This window comes from Balaenoptera borealis (genome assembly GCF_965194805.1).
Source record: "Balaenoptera borealis genome assembly, chromosome: 19".
NCBI classification, from domain to species: domain Eukaryota; kingdom Metazoa; phylum Chordata; class Mammalia; order Artiodactyla; family Balaenopteridae; genus Balaenoptera; species Balaenoptera borealis.
Window position 1 is genome coordinate 44393147 of NC_138878.1, and position 25793 is coordinate 44418939.

The following is a 25793-nucleotide window of genomic DNA, read 5'->3' on the forward strand; positions in this document are numbered from 1 at the left end:
TTTGATTGTTGAACCCTGTGCTCTGGAAACATGACTGCGACCTGATACTTGAAACGCATGGCCTGGGAAATTGACATTGGTTTGATTCTGGAACCCTGTGGACCGGGAACATGACTGAGGTTTTATTCTGGAACCCTGTAGCCTGGGAATATAACTGAGGATTGTTTCTGGAACCCAGTGGCCTGGTAACATGACTGAGGCGTGATTCTTGAAAAGTGTGGCCTGGGAATATGACTGAGGTTTGATTCTGGAAATCTGTGGCCTGGGAACTTGACTGAGGTTTGATGGCAGAAATCTGTGGACTGGCAACATTACTGAGGTTTGATTGTAGAACCCTGTGCCCTGGAAACATGACTGCGACCTGATACTTGAAACCCATGGCCTGGGAATTTGACATTGGTTTGATTCTGGAACCCTGTGGCCAGGAACAAGACTGAGGCGTGATTCTGGAATCCTGTTGCCTGGGAACATGACATCTGTTTAGATTGTGGAATACTGGGCCCTGGGAATCTGACTGAGGCTTGGTTTTGGTACCCTGTGGACTGGGAACATGACTGAGGTTTTATTCTGGAACCCTGTAGCCTGCGAAAATAACTGAGGATTGTTTCTCGAACCCTGTGGCCTGGGAACATGACATCAGTGGATTCTGGAACCCTGTGTCCTGGGAACATGAGAACGGTTTGATTCTGGAACCCTGTGGCCTGGGAACATGTCTGAGGTTTGATGGTGGAAACCTGTGGCTTGGCAACATGACTGAGGTTTGTTTCTGGAACCCTGTTCCCTGGGAACATGAGTGAGTTTTGCTTCTGGACACCTTTGTCCTGGGAACATGACTGTGGTTTGACTGTGGAACCGTGGGTCCTGCAAACATGACTGAGGTTTGATTCTGGAACCATGTGTCCTGGGAATATGACTGAGGTTTGATTCTGGAAATCTGTGGCCTGGGAACTTGACTGAGGTTTGATGGCAGAAATCTGTGGACTGGCAACATGACTGAGATTTGATTGTAGAACCCTGTACCCTGGAAACATGACTGAGACCTGATACTTGAAACCCATGGCCTGGGAACTTGACATTGGTTTGATTCTGGAACCCTGTGGCCAGGAACAAGACTGAGGCGTGATTCTGGAATGCTGTGCCCTGGGAACATGACATCTGTTTAGATTGTGGAATACTGGGCCCTGGGAACCTGACTGAGGCTTGGTTCTGGAACCCTGTGGACAGGGAACTTGACTGAGGTTTTATTCTGGAATCCTGTGGCCTGGGAACATGACATCAGTGGATTCTGGAACCCTGTGGCCGGGGAACATGTCATCAGTGGATTCTGGAACCCTGTGGCCTGGGAACATGAGAACGGTTTGATTCTGGAACCCTGTGGCTTGGGAATATGTCTGAGGTTTGATGGTGGAAACCTGTGGCCTGGCAACATGACTGAGGTTTGTTTCTGGAACCCTGTTCCCTGGGAACATGCCTGAGGTTTGCTTCTGGACACCTTTCTCCTGGGAACATGACTGTGGTTTGATTGTGGTATCCTGTGGCCTGCGAACATGACTGAGGTTTGATTCTGGAACCATGTGTCCTGGGAATATGACTGAGGTTTGATTCTGGAAATCTGTGGCCTGGGAACTTGACTGAGGTTTGATGGCAGAAACCTGTGGACTGGCAACATGACTGAGGTTTGATTGTAGAACCCTGTACCCTGGAAACATGACTGCGACCTGATACTTGAAACCCATGGCTTGGGAACTTGACATTGGTTTGATTCTTTAACCCTGTGGCCAGGGAACATGACTGAGGCGAGATTCTGGAATCCTGTGCCCAGGAAACATGACTGTGGCTTGGTACTGGAAACCCATGGCCTAGGAATTTGACATTGGTTTGATTCTGGAACCCTGTGGCCTGGGAACATGACTGAGGCGTGATTCTGGAATCCTGCGGCCTGGGAACATGACATCTGTTTAGATTATGGAATACTGTGCCCTGGGAACCTGACTGAAAGCTTGGTTCTGGAATCCTGTGGACTGGGAACATGACTGAGGTTTGATTCTGGAACCATGTGGCCTGGGAATATGACTGTGGTTTGATTTTGGAAACCATTGGCCTGTGAACATGACTGATGTTAGATTGAGGAATCCTGGGGCCTGGGAACATGACATCACTTTGGATTCTGGTACCCTGTTGCCTGGGAACATGAAATCGGTTTGATTGTGGAAACCTGTGGTCTGGGAATATGACTGAGGTTTGATGGTGGTACCCTATGGCCTGGCAACATGACTGAGGTTTGATTCTGGATCCCTGTGGCCAGGGAACATGACTGAGACGTGATTCTGGAAAACTGTGGCCTGGGAATATGACTGAGGTTTGATTCTGGAAATCTGTGGCCTGGGAACTTGACTGAGGTTTGATGGCAGAAATCTGTGGACTGGCAACATGACTGAGGTTTGATTGTTGAACCCTGTGCTCTGGAAACATGACTGCGACCTGATACTTGAAACGCATGGCCTGGGAAATTGACATTGGTTTGATTCTGGAACCCTGTGGCCAGGAACAAGACTGAGGCGTGATTCTGGAATGCTGTGCCCTGGGAACATGACATCTGTTTAGATTGTGGAATACTGGGCCCTGGGAACCTGACTGAGGCTTGGTTCTGGAACCCTGTGGACAGGGAACTTGACTGAGGTTTTATTCTGGAATCCTGTGGCCTGGGAACATGACATCAGTGGATTCTGGAACCCTGTGGCCGGGGAACATGTCATCAGTGGATTCTGGAACCCTGTGGCCTGGGAACATGAGAACGGTTTGATTCTGGAACCCTGTGGCTTGGGAATATGTCTGAGGTTTGATGGTGGAAACCTGTGGCCTGGCAACATGACTGAGGTTTGTTTCTGGAACCCTGTTCCCTGGGAACATGACTGAGGTTTGCTTCTGGACACCTTTCTCCTGGGAACATGACTGTGGTTTGATTGTGGAATCCTGTGGCCTGCGAACATGACTGAGGTTTGATTCTGGAACCATGTGTCCTGGGAATATGACTGAGGTTTGATTCTGGAAATCTGTGGCCTGGGAACTTGACTGAGGTTTGATGGCAGAAATCTGTGGACTGGCAACATTACTGAGGTTTGATTGTTGAACCCTGTGCTCTGGAAACATGACTGCGACCTGATACTTGAAACGCATGGCCTGGGAAATTGACATTGGTTTGATTCTTTAACCCTGTGGCCAGGGAACATGACTGAGGCGAGATTCTGGAATCCTGTGCCCAGGAAACATGACTGTGGCTTGGTACTGGAAACCCATGGCCTAGGAATTTGACATTGGTTTGATTCTGGAACCCTGTGGCCTGGGAACATGACTGAGGCGTGATTCTGGAATCCTGCGGCCTGGGAACATGACATCTGTTTAGATTATGGAATACTGTGCCCTGGGAACCTGACTGAAAGCTTGGTTCTGGAATCCTGTGGACTGGGAACATGACTGAGGTTTGATTCTGGAACCATGTGGCCTGGGAATATGACTGTGGTTTGATTTTGGAAACCATTGGCCTGTGAACATGACTGATGTTAGATTGAGGAATCCTGGGGCCTGGGAACATGACATCACTTTGGATTCTGGTACCCTGTTGCCTGGGAACATGAAATCGGTTTGATTGTGGAAACCTGTGGTCTGGGAATATGACTGAGGTTTGATGGTGGTACCCTATGGCCTGGCAACATGACTGAGGTTTGATTCTGGATCCCTGTGGCCAGGGAACATGACTGAGACGTGATTCTGGAAAACTGTGGCCTGGGAATATGACTGAGGTTTGATTCTGGAAATCTGTGGCCTGGGAACTTGACTGAGGTTTGATGGCAGAAATCTGTGGACTGGCAACATGACTGAGGTTTGATTGTTGAACCCTGTGCTCTGGAAACATGACTGCGACCTGATACTTGAAACGCATGGCCTGGGAAATTGACATTGGTTTGATTCTGGAACCCTGTGGCCAGGAACAAGACTGAGGCGTGATTCTGGAATGCTGTGCCCTGGGAACATGACATCTGTTTAGATTGTGGAATACTGGGCCCTGGGAACCTGACTGAGGCTTGGTTCTGGAACCCTGTGGACAGGGAACTTGACTGAGGTTTTATTCTGGAATCCTGTGGCCTGGGAACATGACATCAGTGGATTCTGGAACCCTGTGGCCGGGGAACATGTCATCAGTGGATTCTGGAACCCTGTGGCCTGGGAACATGAGAACGGTTTGATTCTGGAACCCTGTGGCTTGGGAATATGTCTGAGGTTTGATGGTGGAAACCTGTGGCCTGGCAACATGACTGAGGTTTGTTTCTGGAACCCTGTTCCCTGGGAACATGACTGAGGTTTGCTTCTGGACACCTTTCTCCTGGGAACATGACTGTGGTTTGATTGTGGAATCCTGTGGCCTGCGAACATGACTGAGGTTTGATTCTGGAACCATGTGTCCTGGGAATATGACTGAGCTTTGATTCTGGAAATCTGTGGCCTGGGAACTTGACTGAGGTTTGATGGCAGAAACCTGTGGACTGGCAACATGACTGAGGTTTGATTGTAGAACCCTGTACCCTGGAAACATGACTGCGACCTGATACTTGAAACCCATGGCTTGGGAACTTGACATTGGTTTGATTCTTTAACCCTGTGGCCAGGGAACATGACTGAGGCGAGATTCTGGAATCCTGTGCCCAGGAAACATGACTGTGGCTTGGTACTGGAAACCCATGGCCTAGGAATTTGACATTGGTTTGATTCTGGAACCCTGTGGCCTGGGAACATGACTGAGGCGTGATTCTGGAATCCTGCGGCCTGGGAACATGACATCTGTTTAGATTATGGAATACTGTGCCCTGGGAACCTGACTGAAAGCTTGGTTCTGGAATCCTGTGGACTGGGAACATGACTGAGGTTTGATTCTGGAACCATGTGGCCTGGGAATATGACTGTGGTTTGATTTTGGAAACCATTGGCCTGTGAACATGACTGATGTTAGATTGAGGAATCCTGGGGCCTGGGAACATGACATCACTTTGGATTCTGGTACCCTGTTGCCTGGGAACATGAAATCGGTTTGATTGTGGAAACCTGTGGTCTGGGAATATGACTGAGGTTTGATGGTGGTACCCTATGGCCTGGCAAAATGACTGAGGTTTGATTCTGGAACCATGTGTCCTGCGAATATGACTGAGGTGTGATTCTGGAAATCTGTGGCCTGGGAACTTGACTGAGGTTTGATGGCAGAAATCTGTGGACTGGCAACATTACTGAGGTTTGATTGTTGAACCCTGTGCTCTGGAAACATGACTGCGACCTGATACTTGAAACGCATGGCCTGGGAAATTGACATTGGTTTGATTCTGGAACCCTGTGGACCGGGAACATGACTGAGGATTTATTCTGGAACCCTGTAGCCTGGGAATATAACTGAGGATTGTTTCTGGAACCCAGTGGCCTGGTAACATGACTGAGGCGTGATTCTAGAAAAGTGTGGCCTGGGAATATGACTGAGGTTTGATTCTGGAAATCTGTGGCCTGGGAACTTGACTGAGGTTTGATGGCAGAAATCTGTGGACTGGCAACATTACTGAGGTTTGATTGTAGAACCCTGTGCCCTGGAAACATGACTGCGACCTGATACTTGAAACCCATGGCCTGGGAATTTGACATTGGTTTGATTCTGGAACCCTGTGGCCAGGAACAAGACTGAGGCGTGATTCTGGAATCCTGTTGCCTGGGAACATGACATCTGTTTAGATTGTGGAATACTGGGCCCTGGGAATCTGACTGAGGCTTGGTTTTGGTACCCTGTGGACTGGGAACATGACTGAGGTTTTATTCTGGAACCCTGTAGCCTGCGAAAATAACTGAGGATTGTTTCTCGAACCCTGTGGCCTGGGAACATGACATCAGTGGATTCTGGAACCCTGTGGCCTGGGAACATGAGAACGGTTTGATTCTGGAACCCTGTGGCCTGGGAACATGTCTGAGGTTTGATGGTGGAAACCTGTGGCTTGGCAACATGACTGAGGTTTGTTTCTGGAACCCTGTTCCCTGGGAACATGAGTGAGTTTTGCTTCTGGACACCTTTGTCCTGGGAACATGACTGTGGTTTGACTGTTAAACCGTGGGTCCTGCAAACATGACTGAGGTTTGATTCTGGAACCATGTGTCCTGGGAATATGACTGAGGTTTGATTCTGGAAATCTGTGGCCTGGGAACTTGACTGAGGTTTGATGGCAGAAATCTGTGGACTGGCAACATGACTGAGATTTGATTGTAGAACCCTGTACCCTGGAAACATGACTGAGACCTGATACTTGAAACCCATGGCCTGGGAACTTGACATTGGTTTGATTCTGGAACCCTGTGGCCAGGAACAAGACTGAGGCGTGATTCTGGAATGCTGTGCCCTGGGAACATGACATCTGTTTAGACTGTGGAATACTGGGCGCTGGGAACCTGACTGAGGCTTGGTTCTGGAACCCTGTGGACAGGGAACTTGACTGAGGTTTTATTCTGGAATCCTGTGGCCTGGGAACATGACATCAGTGGATTCTGGAACCCTGTGGCCGGGGAACATGTCATCAGTGGATTCTGGAACCCTGTGGCCTGGGAACATGAGAACGGTTTGATTCTGGAACCCTGTGGCTTGGGAATATGTCTGAGGTTTGATGGTGGAAACCTGTGGCCTGGCAACATGACTGAGGTTTGTTTCTGGAACCCTGTTCCCTGGGAACATGACTGAGGTTTGCTTCTGGACACCTTTCTCCTGGGAACATGACTGTGGTTTGATTGTGGAATCCTGTGGCCTGCGAACATGACTGAGGTTTGATTCTGGAACCATGTGTCCTGGGAATATGACTGAGCTTTGATTCTGGAAATCTGTGGCCTGGGAACTTGACTGAGGTTTGATGGCAGAAACCTGTGGACTGGCAACATGACTGAGGTTTGATTGTAGAACCCTGTACCCTGGAAACATGACTGCGACCTGATACTTGAAACCCATGGCTTGGGAACTTGACATTGGTTTGATTCTTTAACCCTGTGGCCAGGGAACATGACTGAGGCGAGATTCTGGAATCCTGTGCCCAGGAAACATGACTGTGGCTTGGTACTGGAAACCCATGGCCTAGGAATTTGACATTGGTTTGATTCTGGAACCCTGTGGCCTGGGAACATGACTGAGGCGTGATTCTGGAATCCTGCGGCCTGGGAACATGACATCTGTTTAGATTATGGAATACTGTGCCCTGGGAACCTGACTGAAAGCTTGGTTCTGGAATCCTGTGGACTGGGAACATGACTGAGGTTTGATTCTGGAACCATGTGGCCTGGGAATATGACTGTGGTTTGATTTTGGAAACCATTGGCCTGTGAACATGACTGATGTTAGATTGAGGAATCCTGGGGCCTGGGAACATGACATCACTTTGGATTCTGGTACCCTGTTGCCTGGGAACATGAAATCGGTTTGATTGTGGAAACCTGTGGTCTGGGAATATGACTGAGGTTTGATGGTGGTACCCTATGGCCTGGCAACATGACTGAGGTTTGATTCTGGATCCCTGTGGCCAGGGAACATGACTGAGACGTGATTCTGGAAAACTGTGGCCTGGGAATATGACTGAGGTTTGATTGTGGAAATCTGTGGCCTGGGAACTTGACTGAGGTTTGATGGCAGAAATCTGTGGACTGGCAACATGACTGAGGTTTGATTGTTGAACCCTGTGCTCTGGAAACATGACTGCGACCTGATACTTGAAACGCATGGCCTGGGAAATTGACATTGGTTTGATTCTGGAACCCTGTGGCCAGGAACAAGACTGAGGCGTGATTCTGGAATGCTGTGCCCTGGGAACATGACATCTGTTTAGATTGTGGAATACTGGGCCCTGGGAACCTGACTGAGGCTTGGTTCTGGAACCCTGTGGACAGGGAACTTGACTGAGGTTTTATTCTGGAATCCTGTGGCCTGGGAACATGACATCAGTGGATTCTGGAACCCTGTGGCCGGGGAACATGTCATCAGTGGATTCTGGAACCCTGTGGCCTGGGAACATGAGAACGGTTTGATTCTGGAACCCTGTGGCTTGGGAATATGTCTGAGGTTTGATGGTGGAAACCTGTGGCCTGGCAACATGACTGAGGTTTGTTTCTGGAACCCTGTTCCCTGGGAACATGACTGAGGTTTGCTTCTGGACACCTTTCTCCTGGGAACATGACTGTGGTTTGATTGTGGAATCCTGTGGCCTGCGAACATGACTGAGGTTTGATTCTGGAACCATGTGTCCTGGGAATATGACTGAGCTTTGATTCTGGAAATCTGTGGCCTGGGAACTTGACTGAGGTTTGATGGCAGAAACCTGTGGACTGGCAACATGACTGAGGTTTGATTGTAGAACCCTGTACCCTGGAAACATGACTGCGACCTGATACTTGAAACCCATGGCTTGGGAACTTGACATTGGTTTGATTCTTTAACCCTGTGGCCAGGGAACATGACTGAGGCGAGATTCTGGAATCCTGTGCCCAGGAAACATGACTGTGGCTTGGTACTGGAAACCCATGGCCTAGGAATTTGACATTGGTTTGATTCTGGAACCCTGTGGCCTGGGAACATGACTGAGGCGTGATTCTGGAATCCTGCGGCCTGGGAACATGACATCTGTTTAGATTATGGAATACTGTGCCCTGGGAACCTGACTGAAAGCTTGGTTCTGGAATCCTGTGGACTGGGAACATGACTGAGGTTTGATTCTGGAACCATGTGGCCTGGGAATATGACTGTGGTTTGATTTTGGAAACCATTGGCCTGTGAACATGACTGATGTTAGATTGAGGAATCCTGGGGCCTGGGAACATGACATCACTTTGGATTCTGGTACCCTGTTGCCTGGGAACATGAAATCGGTTTGATTGTGGAAACCTGTGGTCTGGGAATATGACTGAGGTTTGATGGTGGTACCCTATGGCCTGGCAACATGACTGAGGTTTGATTCTGGATCCCTGTGGCCAGGGAACATGACTGAGACGTGATTCTGGAAAACTGTGGCCTGGGAATATGACTGAGGTTTGATTGTGGAAATCTGTGGCCTGGGAACTTGACTGAGGTTTGATGGCAGAAATCTGTGGACTGGCAACATTACTGAGGTTTGATTGTTGAACCCTGTGCTCTGGAAACATGACTGCGACCTGATACTTTAAACGCATGGCCTGGGAAATTGACATTGGTTTGATTCTGGAACCCTGTGGACCGGGAACATGACTGAGGTTTTATTCTGGAACCCTGTAGCCTGGGAATATAACTGAGGATTGTTTCTGGAACCCGGTGGCCTGGTAACATGACTTAGGCGTGATTCTAGAAAAGTGTGGCCTGGGAATATGACTGAGGTTTGATTCTGGAAATCTGTGGCCTGGGAACTTGACTGAGGTTTGATGGCAGAAATCTGTGGACTGGCAACATTACTGAGGTTTGATTGTAGAACCCTGTGCCCTGGAAACATGACTGCGACCTGATACTTGAAACCCATGGCCTGGGAATTTGACATTGGTTTGATTCTGGAACCCTGTGGCCAGGAACAAGACTGAGGTGTGATTCTGGAATCCTGTTGCCTGGGAACATGACATCTGTTTAGATTGTGGAATACTGGGCCCTGGGAATCTGACTGAGGCTTGGTTTTGGTACCCTGTGGACTGGGAACATGACTGAGGTTTTATTCTGGAACCCTGTAGCCTGCAAAAATAACTGAGGATTGTTCCTCGAACCCTGTGGCCTGGGAACATGACATCAGTGGATTCTGGAACCCAGTGGCCTGGGAACATGAGAACGGTTTGATTCTGGAACCCTGTGGCCTGGGAACATGTCTGAGGTTTGATGGTGGAAACCTGTGGCTTGGCAACATGACTGAGGTTTGTTTCTGGAACCCTGTTCCCTGGGAACATGACTGAGGTTTGATTCTGGACACCTTTGTGCTGGGAACATGACTGTGTTCTGATTGTAGAATCATGGGTCCTGCAAACATGACTGAGGTTTGATTCTGGAACCATGTGTCCTGCGAATATGACTGAGGTTTGATATTGGAAATCTTTGGCCTGGGAACTTGACTGAGGTTTGATGGCAGAAACCTGTGGACTGGCAACATGACTGAGGTTTGATTGTAGAACCCTGTGCCCTGGAAACATGACTGTGGCCTGGTAGTGGAAACCCATGGCCTAGGAGTTTGACATTGGTTTGATTCTGGAACGCTGTGGCCTGGGAACATGACTGAGGCGTGATTCTGGAAAAGTGTGGCCTGGGAATATGACTGAAGTTTGATTCTGGAAATCTGTGGCCTGGGAACTTGACTGAGGTTTGATGGCAGAAATCTGTGGACTGGCAACATGACTGAGGTTTGATTGTAGAACCCTGTACCCTGGAAACATGACTGAGACCTGATACTTGAAACCCATGGCCTGGGAACTTGACATTGGTTTGATTCTGGAACCCTGTGGCCAGGAACAAGACTGAGGCGTGATTCTGGAATGCTGTGCCCTGGGAACATGACATCTGTTTAGATTGTGGAATACTGGGCCCTGGGAACCTGACTGAGGCTTGGTTCTGGAACCCTGTGGACAGGGAACTTGACTGAGGTTTTATTCTGGAATCCTGTGGCCTGGGAACATGACATCAGTGGATTCTGGAACCCTGTGGCCGGGGAACATGTCATCAGTGGATTCTGGAACCCTGTGGCCTGGGAACATGAGAACGGTTTGATTCTGGAACCCTGTGGCTTGGGAATATGTCTGAGGTTTGATGGTGGAAACCTGTGGCCTGGCAACATGACTGAGGTTTGTTTCTGGAACCCTGTTCCCTGGGAACATGACTGAGGTTTGCTTCTGGACACCTTTCTCCTGGGAACATGACTGTGGTTTGATTGTGGAATCCTGTGGCCTGCGAACATGACTGAGGTTTGATTCTGGAACCATGTGTCCTGGGAATATGACTGAGCTTTGATTCTGGAAATCTGTGGCCTGGGAACTTGACTGAGGTTTGATGGCAGAAACCTGTGGACTGGCAACATGACTGAGGTTTGATTGTAGAACCCTGTGCCCTGGAAACATGACTGCGACCTGATACTTGAAACCCATGGCTTGGGAACTTGACATTGGTTTGATTCTTTAACCCTGTGGCCAGGGAACATGACTGAGGCGAGATTCTGGAATCCTGTGCCCAGGAAACATGACTGTGGCTTGGTACTGGAAACCCATGGCCTAGGAATTTGACATTGGTTTGATTCTGGAACCCTGTGGCCTGGGAACATGACTGAGGCGTGATTCTGGAATCCTGCGGCCTGGGAACATGACATCTGTTTAGATTATGGAATACTGTGCCCTGGGAACCTGACTGAAAGCTTGGTTCTGGAATCCTGTGGACTGGGAACATGACTGAGGTTTGATTCTGGAACCATGTGGCCTGGGAATATGACTGTGGTTTGATTTTGGAAACCATTGGCCTGTGAACATGACTGATGTTAGATTGAGGAATCCTGGGGCCTGGGAACATGACATCACTTTGGATTCTGGTACCCTGTTGCCTGGGAACATGAAATCGGTTTGATTGTGGAAACCTGTGGTCTGGGAATATGACTGAGGTTTGATGGTGGTACCCTATGGCCTGGCAACATGACTGAGGTTTGATTCTGGATCCCTGTGGCCAGGGAACATGACTGAGGCGTGATTCTGGAAAACTGTGGCCTGGGAATATGACTGAGGTTTGATTCTGGAAATCTGTGGCCTGGGAACTTGACTGAGGTTTGATGGCAGAAATCTGTGGACTGGCAACATTACTGAGGTTTGATTGTAGAACCCTGTGCCCTGGAAACATGACTGCGACCTGATACTTGAAACCCATGGCCTGGGAATTTGACATTGGTTTGATTCTGGAACCCTGTGGCCAGGAACAAGACTGAGGCGTGATTCTGGAATCCTGTTGCCTGGGAACATGACATCTGTTTAGATTGTGGAATACTGGGCCCTGGGAATCTGACTGAGGCTTGGTTTTGGTACCCTATGGACTGGGAACATGACTGAGGTTTTATTCTGGAACCCTGTAGCCTGCGAAAATTACTGAGGATTGTTTCTCGAACCCTGTGGCCTGGGAACATGACATCAGTGGATTCTGGAACCCTGTGGCCTGGGAACATGAGAACGGTTTGATTCTGCAACCCTGTGGCCTGGGAACATGTCTGAGGTTTGATGGTGGAAACCTGTGGCTTGGCAACATGACTGAGGTTTGTTTCTGGAACCCTGTTCCCTGGGAACATGACTGAGGTTTGATTCTGGACACCTTTGTGCTGGGAACATGACTGTGTTCTGATTGTAGAATCATGGGTCCTGCAAACATGACTGAGGTTTGATTCTGGAACCATGTGTCCTGCGAATATGACTGAGGTTTGATATTGGAAATCTTTGGCCTGGGAACTTGACTGAGGTTTGATGGCAGAAACCTGTGGACTGGCAACATGACTGAGGTTAGATTGTAGAACCCTGTGCCCTGGAAACATGACTGTGGCCTGGTAGTGGAAACCCATGGCCTAGGAGTTTGACATTGGCTTGATTCTGGAACGCTGTGGCCTGGGAACATGACTGAGGCGTGTTTCTGGAAAAGTGTGGCCTGGGAATATGACTGAAGTTTGATTCTGGAAATCTGTGGCCTGGGAACTTGACTGAGGTTTGATGGCAGAAATCTGTGGACTGGCAACATGACTGAGGTTTGATTGTAGAACCCTGTACCCTGGAAACATGACTGAGACCTGATACTTGAAACCCATGGCCTGGGAACTTGACATTGGTTTGATTCTGGAACCCTGTGGCCAGGAACAAGACTGAGGCGTGATTCTGGAATCCTGTGCCCAGGAAACATGACTGTGGCTTGGTACTGGAAACCCATGGCCTAGGAATTTGACATTGGTTTGATTCTGGAACCCTGTGGCCTGGGAACATGACTGAGGCGTGATTCTGGAATCCTGCGGCCTGGGAACATGACATCTGTTTAGATTATGGAATACTGTGCCCTGGGAACCTGACTGAAAGCTTGGTTCTGGAATCCTGTGGACTGGGAACATGACTGAGGTTTGATTCTGGAACCATGTGGCCTGGGAATATGACTGTGGTTTGATTTTGGAAACCATTGGCCTGTGAACATGACTGATGTTAGATTGAGGAATCCTGGGGCCTGGGAACATGACATCACTTTGGATTCTGGTACCCTGTTGCCTGGGAACATGAAATCGGTTTGATTGTGGAAACCTGTGGTCTGGGAATATGACTGAGGTTTGATGGTGGTACCCTATGGCCTGGCAACATGACTGAGGTTTGATTCTGGATCCCTTTGGCCAGGGAACATGACTGAGACGTGATTCTGGAAAACTGTGGCCTGGGAATATGACTGAGGTTTGATTCTGGAAATCTGTGGCCTGGGAACTTGACTGAGGTTTGATGGCAGAAATCTGTGGACTGGCAACATGACTGAGGTTTGATTGTTGAACCCTGTGCTCTGGAAACATGACTGCGACCTGATACTTGAAACGCATGGCCTGGGAAATTGACATTGGTTTGATTCTGGAACCCTGTGGACCGGGAACATGACTGAGGTTTTATTCTGGAACCCTGTAGCCTGGGAATATAACTGAGGATTGTTTCTGGAACCCGGTGGCCTGGTAACATGACTGAGGCGTGATTCTAGAAAAGTGTGGCCTGGGAATATGACTGAGGTTTGATTCTGGAAATCTGTGGCCTGGGAACTTGACTGAGGTTTGATGGCAGAAATCTGTGGACTGGCAACATTACTGAGGTTTGATTGTAGAACCCTGTGCCCTGGAAACATGACTGCGACCTGATACTTGAAACCCATGGCCTGGGAATTTGACATTGGTTTGATTCTGGAACCCTGTGGCCAGGAACAAGACTGAGGTGTGATTCTGGAATCCTGTTGCCTGGGAACATGACATCTGTTTAGATTGTGGAATACTGGGCCCTGGGAATCTGACTGAGGCTTGGTTTTGGTACCCTATGGACTGGGAACATGACTGAGGTTTTATTCTGGAACCCTGTAGCCTGCAAAAATAACTGAGGATTGTTCCTCGAACCCTGTGGCCTGGGAACATGACATCAGTGGATTCTGGAACCCAGTGGCCTGGGAACATGAGAACGGTTTGATTCTGGAACCCTGTGGCCTGGGAACATGTCTGAGGTTTGATGGTGGAAACCTGTGGCTTGGCAACATGACTGAGGTTTGTTTCTGGAACCCTGTTCCCTGGGAACATGACTGAGGTTTGATTCTGGACACCTTTGTGCTGGGAACATGACTGTGTTCTGATTGTAGAATCATGGGTCCTGCAAACATGACTGAGGTTTGATTCTGGAACCATGTGTCCTGCGAATATGACTGAGGTTTGATATTGGAAATCTTTGGCCTGGGAACTTGACTGAGGTTTGATGGCAGAAACCTGTGGACTGGCAACATGACTGAGGTTTGATTGTAGAACCCTGTGCCCTGGAAATATGACTGTGGCCTGGTAGTGGAAACCCATGGCCTAGGAGTTTGACATTGGTTTGATTCTGGAACGCTGTGGCCTGGGAACATGACTGAGGCGTGATTCTGGAAAAGTGTGGCCTGGGAATATGACTGAAGTTTGATTCTGGAAATCTGTGGCCTGGGAACTTGACTGAGGTTTGATGGCAGAAATCTGTGGACTGGCAACATGACTGAGGTTTGATTGTAGAACCCTGTACCCTGGAAACATGACTGAGACCTGATACTTGAAACCCATGGCCTGGGAACTTGACATTGGTTTGATTCTGGAACCCTGTGGCCAGGAACAAGACTGAGGCGTGATTCTGGAATGCTGTGCCCTGGGAACATGACATCTGTTTAGACTGTGGAATACTGGGCCCTGGGAACCTGACTGAGGCTTGGTTCTGGAACCCTGTGGACAGGGAACTTGACTGAGGTTTTATTCTGGAATCCTGTGGCCTGGGAACATGACATCAGTGGATTCTGGTACCCTGTGGCCGGGGAACATGTCATCAGTGGATTCTGGAACCCTGTGGCCTGGGAACATGAGAACGGTTTGATTCTGGAACCCTGTGGCTTGGGAATATGTCTGAGGTTTGATGGTGGAAACCTGTGGCCTGGCAACATGACTGAGGTTTGTTTCTGGAACCCTGTTCCCTGGGAACATGACTGAGGTTTGCTTCTGGACACCTTTCTCCTGGGAACATGACTGTGGTTTGACTGTGGAATCCTGTGGCCTGCGAACATGACTGAGGTTTGATTCTGGAACCATGTGTCCTGGGAATATGACTGAGCTTTGATTCTGGAAATCTGTGGCCTGGGAACTTGACTGAGGTTTGATGGCAGAAATCTGTGGACTGGCAACATGACTGAGATTTGATTGTAGAACCCTGTACCCTGGAAACATGACTGAGACCTGATACTTGAAACCCATGGCCTGGGAACTTGACATTGGTTTGATTCTGGAACCCTGTGGCCAGGAACAAGACTGAGGCGTGATTCTGGAATGCTGTGCCCTGGGAACATGACATCTGTTTAGATTGTGGAATACTGGGCCCTGGGAACCTGACTGAAAGCTTGGTTCTGGAATCCTGTGGACTGGGAACATGACTGAGGTTTGATTGTGGAATCCTGTGGCCTGCGAACATGACTGAGGTTTGATTCTGGAACCATGTGTCCTGGGAATATGACTGAGCTTTGATTCTGGAAATCTGTGGCCTGGGAACTTGACTGAGGTTTGATGGCAGAAACCTGTGGACTGGCAACATGACTGAGGTTTGATTGTAGAACCCTGTACCCTGGAAACATGACTGCGACCTGATACTTGAAACCCATGGCTTGGGAACTTGACATTGGTTTGATTCTTTAACCCTGTGGCCAGGGAACATGACTGAGACGAGATTCTGGAATCCTGTGCCCAGGAAACATGACTGTGGCTTGGTACTGGAAACCCATGGCCTAGGAATTTGACATTGGTTTGATTCTGGAACCCTGTGGCCTGGGAACATGACTGAGGCGTGATTCTGGAATCCTGCGGCCTGGGAACATGACATCTGTTTTGATTATGGAATACTGTGCCCTGGGAACCTGACTGAAAGCTTGGTTCTGGAACCCTGTGGACTGGGAACATGACTGAGGTTTGATTCTGGAACCATGTGGCCTGGGAATATGACTGTGGTTTGATTTTGGAAACCATTGGCCTGTGAACATGACTGATGTTAGATTGAGGAATCCTGGGGCCTGGGAACATGACATCACTTTGGATTCTGGTACCCTGTTGCCTGGGAACATGAAATCGGTTTGATTGTGGAAACCTGTGGTCTGGGAATATGACTGAGGTTTGATGGTGGTACCCTATGGCCTGGCAACATGACTGAGGTTTGATTCTGGATCCCTGTGGCCAGGGAACATGACTGAGACGTGATTCTGGAAAACTGTGGCCTGGGAATATGACTGAGGTTTGATTCTGGAAATCTGTGGCCTGGGAACTTGACTGAGGTTTGATGGCAGAAATCTGTGGACTGGCAACATTACTGAGGTTTGATTGTTGAACCCTGTGCTCTGGAAACATGACTGCGACCTGATACTTGAAACGCATGGCCTGGGAAATTGACATTGGTTTGATTCTGGAACCCTGTGGACCGGGAACATGACTGAGGTTTTATTCTGGAACCCTGTAGCCTGGGAATATAACTGAGGATTGTTTCTGGAACCCGGTGGCCTGGTAACATGACTGAGGCGTGATTCTAGAAAAGTGTGGCCTGGGAATATGACTGAGGTTTGATTCTGGAAATCTGTGGCCTGGGAACTTGACTGAGGTTTGATGGCAGAAATCTGTGGACTGGCAACATGACTGAGGTTTGATTGTAGAACCCTGTGCCCTGGAAACATGACTGCGACCTGATACTTGAAACCCATGGCCTGGGAATTTGACATTGGTTTGATTCTGGAACCCTGTGGCCAGGAACAAGACTGAGGTGTGATTCTGGAATCCTGTTGCCTGGGAACATGACATCTGTTTAGATTGTGGAATACTGGGCCCTGGGAATCTGACTGAGGCTTTGTTTTGGTACCCTGTGGACTGGGAACATGACTGAGGTTTTATTCTGGAACCCTGTAGCCTGCGAAAATAACTGAGGATTGTTTCTCGAACCCTGTGGCCTGGGAACATGACATCAGTGGATTCTGGAACCCTGTGGCCTGGGAACATGAGAACGGTTTGATTCTGGAACCCTGTGGCCTGGGAACATGTCTGAGGTTTGATGGTGGAAACCTGTGGCTTGGCAACATGACTGAGGTTTGTTTCTGGAACCCTGTTCCCTGGGAACATGAGTGAGTTTTGCTTCTGGACACCTTTGTCCTGGGAACATGACTGTGGTTTGACTGTGGAACCGTGGGTCCTGCAAACATGACTGAGGTTTGATTCTGGAACCATGTGTCCTGGGAATATGACTGAGGTTTGATTCTGGAAATCTGTGGCCTGGGAACTTGACTGAGGTTTGATGGCAGAAATCTGTGGACTGGCAACATGACTGAGATTTGATTGTAGAACCCTGTACCCTGGAAACATGACTGAGACCTGATACTTGAAACCCATGGCCTGGGAACTTGACATTGGTTTGATTCTGGAACCCTGTGGCCAGGAACAAGACTGAGGCGTGATTCTGGAATGCTGTGCCCTGGGAACATGACATCTGTTTAGATTGTGGAATACTGGGCCCTGGGAACCTGACTGAAAGCTTGGTTCTGGAATCCTGTGGACTGGGAACATGACTGAGGTTTGATTGTGGAATCCTGTGGCCTGCGAACATGACTGAGGTTTGATTCTGGAACCATGTGTCCTGGGAATATGACTGAGCTTTGATTCTGGAAATCTGTGGCCTGGGAACTTGACTGAGGTTTGATGGCAGAAACCTGTGGACTGGCAACATGACTGAGGTTTGATTGTAGAACCCTGTACCCTGGAAACATGACTGCGACCTGATACTTGAAACCCATGGCTTGGGAACTTGACATTGGTTTGATTCTTTAACCCTGTGGCCAGGGAACATGACTGAGACGAGATTCTGGAATCCTGTGCCCAGGAAACATGACTGTGGCTTGGTACTGGAAACCCATGGCCTAGGAATTTGACATTGGTTTGATTCTGGAACCCTGTGGCCTGGGAACATGACTGAGGCGTGATTCTGGAATCCTGCGGCCTGGGAACATGACATCTGTTTAGATTATGGAATACTGTGCCCTGGGAACCTGACTGAAAGCTTGGTTCTGGAATCCTGTGGACTGGGAACATGACTGAGGTTTGATTCTGGAACCATGTGGCCTGGGAATATGACTGTGGTTTGATTTTGGAAACCATTGGCCTGTGAACATGACTGATGTTAGATTGAGGAATCCTGGGGCCTGGGAACATGACATCACTTTGGATTCTGGTACCCTGTTGCCTGGGAACATGAAATCGGTTTGATTGTGGAAACCTGTGGTCTGGGAATATGACTGAGGTTTGATGGTGGTACCCTATGGCCTGGCAACATGACTGAGGTTTGATTCTGGATCCCTGTGGCCAGGGAACATGACTGAGACGTGATTCTGGAAAACTGTGGCCTGGGAATATGACTGAGGTTTGATTCTGGAAATCTGTGGCCTGGGAACTTGACTGAGGTTTGATGGCAGAAATCTGTGGACTGGCAACATTACTGAGGTTTGATTGTTGAACCCTGTGCTCTGGAAACATGACTGCGACCTGATACTTGAAACGCATGGCCTGGGAAATTGACATTGGTTTGATTCTGGAACCCTGTGGACCGGGAACATGACTGAGGTTTTATTCTGGAACCCTGTAGCCTGGGAATATAACTGAGGATTGTTTCTGGAACCCGGTGGCCTGGTAACATGACTGAGGCGTGATTCTAGAAAAGTGTGGCCTGGGAATATGACTGAGGTTTGATTCTGGAAATCTGTGGCCTGGGAACTTGACTGAGGTTTGATGGCAGAAATCTGTGGACTGGCAACATTACTGAGGTTTGATTGTAGAACCCTGTGCCCTGGAAACATGACTGCGACCTGATACTTGAAACCCATGGCCTGGGAATTTGACATTGGTTTGATTCTGGAACCCTGTGGCCAGGAACAAGACTGAGGTGTGATTCTGGAATCCTGTTGCCTGGGAACATGACATCTGTTTAGATTGTGGAATACTGGGCCCTGGGAATCTGACTGAGGCTTTGTTTTGGTACCCTGTGGACTGGGAACATGACTGAGGTTTTATTCTGGAACCCTGTAGCCTGCGAAAATAACTGAGGATTGTTTCTCGAACCCTGTGGCCTGGGAACATGACATCAGTGGATTCTGGAACCCTGTGGCCTGGGAACATGAGAACGGTTTGATTCTGGAACCCTGTGGCCTGGGAACATGTCTGAGGTTTGATGGTGGAAACCTGTGGCTTGGCAACATGACTGAGGTTTGTTTCTGGAACCCTGTTCCCTGGGAACATGAGTGAGTTTTGCTTCTGGACACCTTTGTCCTGGGAACATGACTGTGGTTTGACTGTGGAACCGTGGGTCCTGCAAACATGACTGAGGTTTGATTCTGGAACCATGTGTCCTGGGAATATGACTGAGGTTTGATTCTGGAAATCTGTGGCCTGGGAACTTGACTGAGGTTTGATGGCAGAAATCTGTGGACTGGCAACATGACTGAGATTTGATTGTAGAACCCTGTACCCTGGAAACATGACTGAGACCTGATACTTGAAACCCATGGCCTGGGAACTTGACATTGGTTTGATTCTGGAACCCTGTGGCCAGGAACAAGACTGAGGCGTGATTCTGGAATGCTGTGCCCTGGGAACATGACATCTGTTTAGATTGTGGAATACTGGGCCCTGGGAACCTGACTGAAAGCTTGGTTCTGGAATCCTGTGGACTGGGAACATGACTGAGGTTTGATTGTGGAATCCTGTGGCCTGCGAACATGACTGAGGTTTGATTCTGGAACCATGTGTCCTGGGAATATGACTGAGCTTTGATTCTGGAAATCTGTGGCCTGGGAACTTGACTGAGGTTTGATGGCAGAAACCTGTGGACTGGCAACATGACTGAGGTTTGATTGTAGAACCCTGTACCCTGGAAACATGACTGCGACCTGATACTTGAAACCCATGGCTTGGGAACTTGACATTGGTTTGATTCTTTAACCCTGTGGCCAGGGAACATGACTGAGACGAGATTCTGGAATCCTGTGCCCAGGAAACATGACTGTGGCTTGGTACTGGAAACCCATGGCCTAGGAATTTGACATTGGTTTGATTCTGGAACCCTGTGGCCTGGGAACATGACTGAGGCGTGATTCTGGAATCCTGCGGCCTGGGAACATGACATCTGTTTAGATTATGGAATACTGTGCCCTGGGAACCTGACTGAAAGCTTGGTTCTGGAATCCTGTGGACTGGGAACATGACTGAGGTTTGATTCTGGAACCATGTGGCCTGGGAATATGACTGTGGTTTGATTTTGGAAACCATTGGCCTGTGAACATGACTGATGTTAGATTGAGGAATCCTGGGGCCTGGGAACATGACATCACTTTGGATTCTGGTACCCTGTTGCCTGGGAACATGAAATCGGTTTGATTGTGGAAACCTGTGGTCTGGGAATATGACTGAGGTTTGATGGTGGTACCCTATGGCCTGGCAACATGACTGAGGTTTGATTCTGGATCCCTGTGGCCAGGGAACATGACTGAGACGTGATTCTGGAAAACTGTGGCCTGGGAATATGACTGAGGTTTGATTCTGGAAATCTGTGGCCTGGGAACTTGACTGAGGTTTGATGGCAGAAATCTGTGGACTGGCAACATTACTGAGGTTTGATTGTTGAACCCTGTGCTCTGGAAACATGACTGCGACCTGATACTTGAAACGCATGGCCTGGGAAATTGACATTGGTTTGATTCTGGAACCCTGTGGACCGGGAACATGACTGAGGTTTTATTCTGGAACCCTGTAGCCTGGGAATATAACTGAGGATTGTTTCTGGAACCCGGTGGCCTGGTAACATGACTGAGGCGTGATTCTAGAAAAGTGTGGCCTGGGAATATGACTGAGGTTTGATTCTGGAAATCTGTGGCCTGGGAACTTGACTGAGGTTTGATGGCAGAAATCTGTGGACTGGCAACATTACTGAGGTTTGATTGTAGAACCCTGTGCCCTGGAAACATGACTGCGACCTGATACTTGAAACCCATGGCCTGGGAATTTGACATTGGTTTGATTCTGGAACCCTGTGGCCAGGAACAAGACTGAGGTGTGATTCTGGAATCCTGTTGCCTGGGAACATGACATCTGTTTAGATTGTGGAATACTGGGCCCTGGGAATCTGACTGAGGCTTTGTTTTGGTACCCTGTGGACTGGGAACATGACTGAGGTTTTATTCTGGAACCCTGTAGCCTGCGAAAATAACTGAGGATTGTTTCTCGAACCCTGTGGCCTGGGAACATGACATCAGTGGATTCTGGAACCCTGTGGCCTGGGAACATGAGAACGGTTTGATTCTGGAACCCTGTGGCCTGGGAACATGTCTGAGGTTTGATGGTGGAAACCTGTGGCTTGGCAACATGACTGAGGTTTGTTTCTGGAACCCTGTTCCCTGGGAACATGAGTGAGTTTTGCTTCTGGACACCTTTGTCCTGGGAACATGACTGTGGTTTGACTGTGGAACCGTGGGTCCTGCAAACATGACTGAGGTTTGATTCTGGAACCATGTGTCCTGGGAATATGACTGAGGTTTGATTCTGGAAATCTGTGGCCTGGGAACTTGACTGAGGTTTGATGGCAGAAATCTGTGGACTGGCAACATGACTGAGATTTGATTGTAGAACCCTGTACCCTGGAAACATGACTGAGACCTGATACTTGAAACCCATGGCCTGGGAACTTGACATTGGTTTGATTCTGGAACCCTGTGGCCAGGAACAAGACTGAGGCGTGATTCTGGAAAAGTGTGGCCTGGGAATATGACTGAAGTTTGATTCTGGAAATCTGTGGCCTGGGAACTTGACTGAGGTTTGATGGCAGAAATCTGTGGACTGGCAACATGACTGAGGTTTGATTGTAGAACCCTGTACCCTGGAAACATGACTGAGACCTGATACTTGAAACCCATGGCCTGGGAACTTGACATTGGTTTGATTCTGGAACCCTGTGGCCAGGAACAAGACTGAGGCGTGATTCTGGAATGCTGTGCCCTGGGAACATGACATCTGTTTAGACTGTGGAATACTGGGCCCTGGGAACCTGACTGAGGCTTGGTTCTGGAACCCTGTGGACAGGGAACTTGACTGAGGTTTTATTCTGGAATCCTGTGGCCTGGGAACATGACATCAGTGGATTCTGGAACCCTGTGGCCGGGGAACATGTCATCAGTGGATTCTGGAACCCTGTGGCCTGGGAACATGAGAACGGTTTGATTCTGGAACCCTGTGGCTTGGGAATATGTCTGAGGTTTGATGGTGGAAACCTGTGGCCTGGCAACATGACTGAGGTTTGTTTCTGGAACCCTGTTCCCTGGGAACATGACTGAGGTTTGCTTCTGGACACCTTTCTCCTGGGAACATGACTGTGGTTTGATTGTGGAATCCTGTGGCCTGCGAACATGACTGAGGTTTGATTCTGGAACCATGTGTCCTGGGAATATGACTGAGCTTTGATTCTGGAAATCTGTGGCCTGGGAACTTGACTGAGGTTTGATGGCAGAAACCTGTGGACTGGCAACATGACTGAGGTTTGATTGTAGAACCCTGTGCCCTGGAAACATGACTGCGACCTGATACTTGAAACCCATGGCTTGGGAACTTGACATTGGTTTGATTCTTTAACCCTGTGGCCAGGGAACATGACTGAGGCGAGATTCTGGAATCCTGTGCCCAGGAAACATGACTGTGGCTTGGTACTGGAAACCCATGGCCTAGGAATTTGACATTGGTTTGATTCTGGAACCCTGTGGCCTGGGAACATGACTGAGGCGTGATTCTGGAATCCTGCGGCCTGGGAACATGACATCTGTTTAGATTATGGAATACTGTGCCCTGGGAACCTGACTGAAAGCTTGGTTCTGGAATCCTGTGGACTGGGAACATGACTGAGGTTTGATTCTGGAACCATGTGGCCTGGGAATATGACTGTGGTTTGATTTTGGAAACCATTGGCCTGTGAACATGACTGATGTTAGATTGAGGAATCCTGGGGCCTGGGAACATGACATCACTTTGGATTCTGGTACCCTGTTGCCTGGGAACATGAAATCGGTTTGATTGTGGAAACCTGTGGTCTGGGAATATGACTGAGGTTTGATGGTGGTACCCTATGGCCTGGCAACATGACTGAGGTTTGATTCTGGATCCCTGTGGCCAGGGAACATGACTGAGGCGTGATTCTGGAAAACTGTGGCCTGGGAATATGACTGAGGTTTGATTCTGGAAATCTGTGGCCTGGGAACTTGACTGAGGTTTGATGGCAGAAACCTGTTGACTGGCAAAATGACTGAGGTTTGATTGTAGAACCCTGTGCCCTGGAAACATGACTGCGACCTGATACTTGAAACCCATGGCCTGGGAATTTGACATTGGTTTGATTCTGGAACCCTGTGGCCAGGAACAAGACTGAGGCGTGATTCTGGAATCCTGTTGCCTGGGAACATGACATCTCTTTAGATTGTGGAATACTGGGCCCTGGGAATCTGACTGAGGCTTGGTTTTGGTACCCTGTGGACTGGGAACATGACTGAGGTTTTATTCTGGAACCCTGTAGCCTGCGAAAATAACTGAGGATTGTTTCTCGAACCCTGTGGCCTGGGAACATGACATCAGTGGATTCTGGAACCCTGTGGCCTGGGAACATGAGAACGGTTTGATTCTGCAACCCTGTGGCCTGGGAACATGTCTGAGGTTTGATGGTGGAAACCTGTGGCTTGGCAACATGACTGAGGTTTGTTTCTGGAACCCTGTTCCCTGGGAACATGACTGAGGTTTGATTCTGGACACCTTTGTGCTGGGAACATGACTGTGTTCTGATTGTAGAATCATGGGTCCTGCAAACATGACTGAGGTTTGATTCTGGAACCATGTGTCCTGCGAATATGACTGAGGTTTGATATTGGAAATCTTTGGCCTGGGAACTTGACTGAGGTTTGATGGCAGAAACCTGTTGACTGGCAAAATGACTGAGGTTTGATTGTAGAACCCTGTGCCCTGGAAACATGACTGTGGCCTGGTAGTGGAAACCCATGGCCTAGGAGTTTGACATTGGTTTGATTCTGGAACGCTGTGGCCTAGGAACATGACTGAGGCGTGATTCTGGAAAAGTGTGACCTGGGAATATGACTGAAGTTTGATTCTGGAAATCTGTGGCCTGGGAACTTGACTGAGGTTTGATGGCAGAAATCTGTGGACTGGCAACATGACTGAGGTTTGATTGTAGAACCCTGTACCCTGGAAACATGACTGAGACCTGATACTTGAAACCCATGGCCTGGGAACTTGACATTGGTTTGATTCTGGAACCCTGTAGCCAGGAACAAGACTGAGGCGTGATTCTGGAATGCTGTGCCCTGGGAACATGACATCTGTTTAGATTGTGGAATACTGGGCCCTGGGAACCTGACTGAGGCTTGGTACTGGAACCCTGTGGACAGGGAACTTGACTGAGGTTTTATTCTGGAATCCTGTGGCCTGGGAACATGACATCAGTGGATTCTGGAACCCTGTGGCCGGGGAACATGTCATCAGTGGATTCTGGAACCCTGTGGCCTGGGAACATGAGAACGGTTTGATTCTGGAACCCTGTGGCTTGGGAATATGTCTGAGGTTTGATGGTGGAAACCTGTGGCCTGGCAACATGACTGAGGTTTGTTTCTGGAACCCTGTTCCCTGGGAACATGACTGAGGTTTGCTTCTGGACACCTTTCTCCTGGGAACATGACTGTGGTTTGATTGTGGAATCCTGTGGCCTGCGAACATGACTGAGGTTTGATTCTGGAACCATGTGTCCTGGGAATATGACTGAGCTTTGATTCTGGAAATCTGTGGCCTGGGAACTTGACTGAGGTTTGATGGCAGAAACCTGTGGACTGGCAACATGACTGAGGTTTGATTGTAGAACCCTGTACCCTGGAAACATGACTGCGACCTGATACTTGAAACCCATGGCTTGGGAACTTGACATTGGTTTGATTCTTTAACCCTGTGGCCAGGGAACATGACTGAGACGAGATTCTGGAATCCTGTGCCCAGGAAACATGACTGTGGCTTGGTACTGGAAACCCATGGCCTAGGAATTTGACATTGGTTTGATTCTGGAACCCTGTGGCCTGGGAACATGACTGAGGCGTGATTCTGGAATCCTGCGGCCTGGGAACATGACATCTGTTTAGATTATGGAATACTGTGCCCTGGGAACCTGACTGAAAGCTTGGTTCTGGAATCCTGTGGACTGGGAACATGACTGAGGTTTGATTCTGGAACCATGTGGCCTGGGAATATGACTGTGGTTTGATTTTGGAAACCATTGGCCTGTGAACATGACTGATGTTAGATTGAGGAATCCTGGGGCCTGGGAACATGACATCACTTTGGATTCTGGTACCCTGTTGCCTGGGAACATGAAATCGGTTTGATTGTGGAAACCTGTGGTCTGGGAATATGACTGAGGTTTGATGGTGGTACCCTATGGCC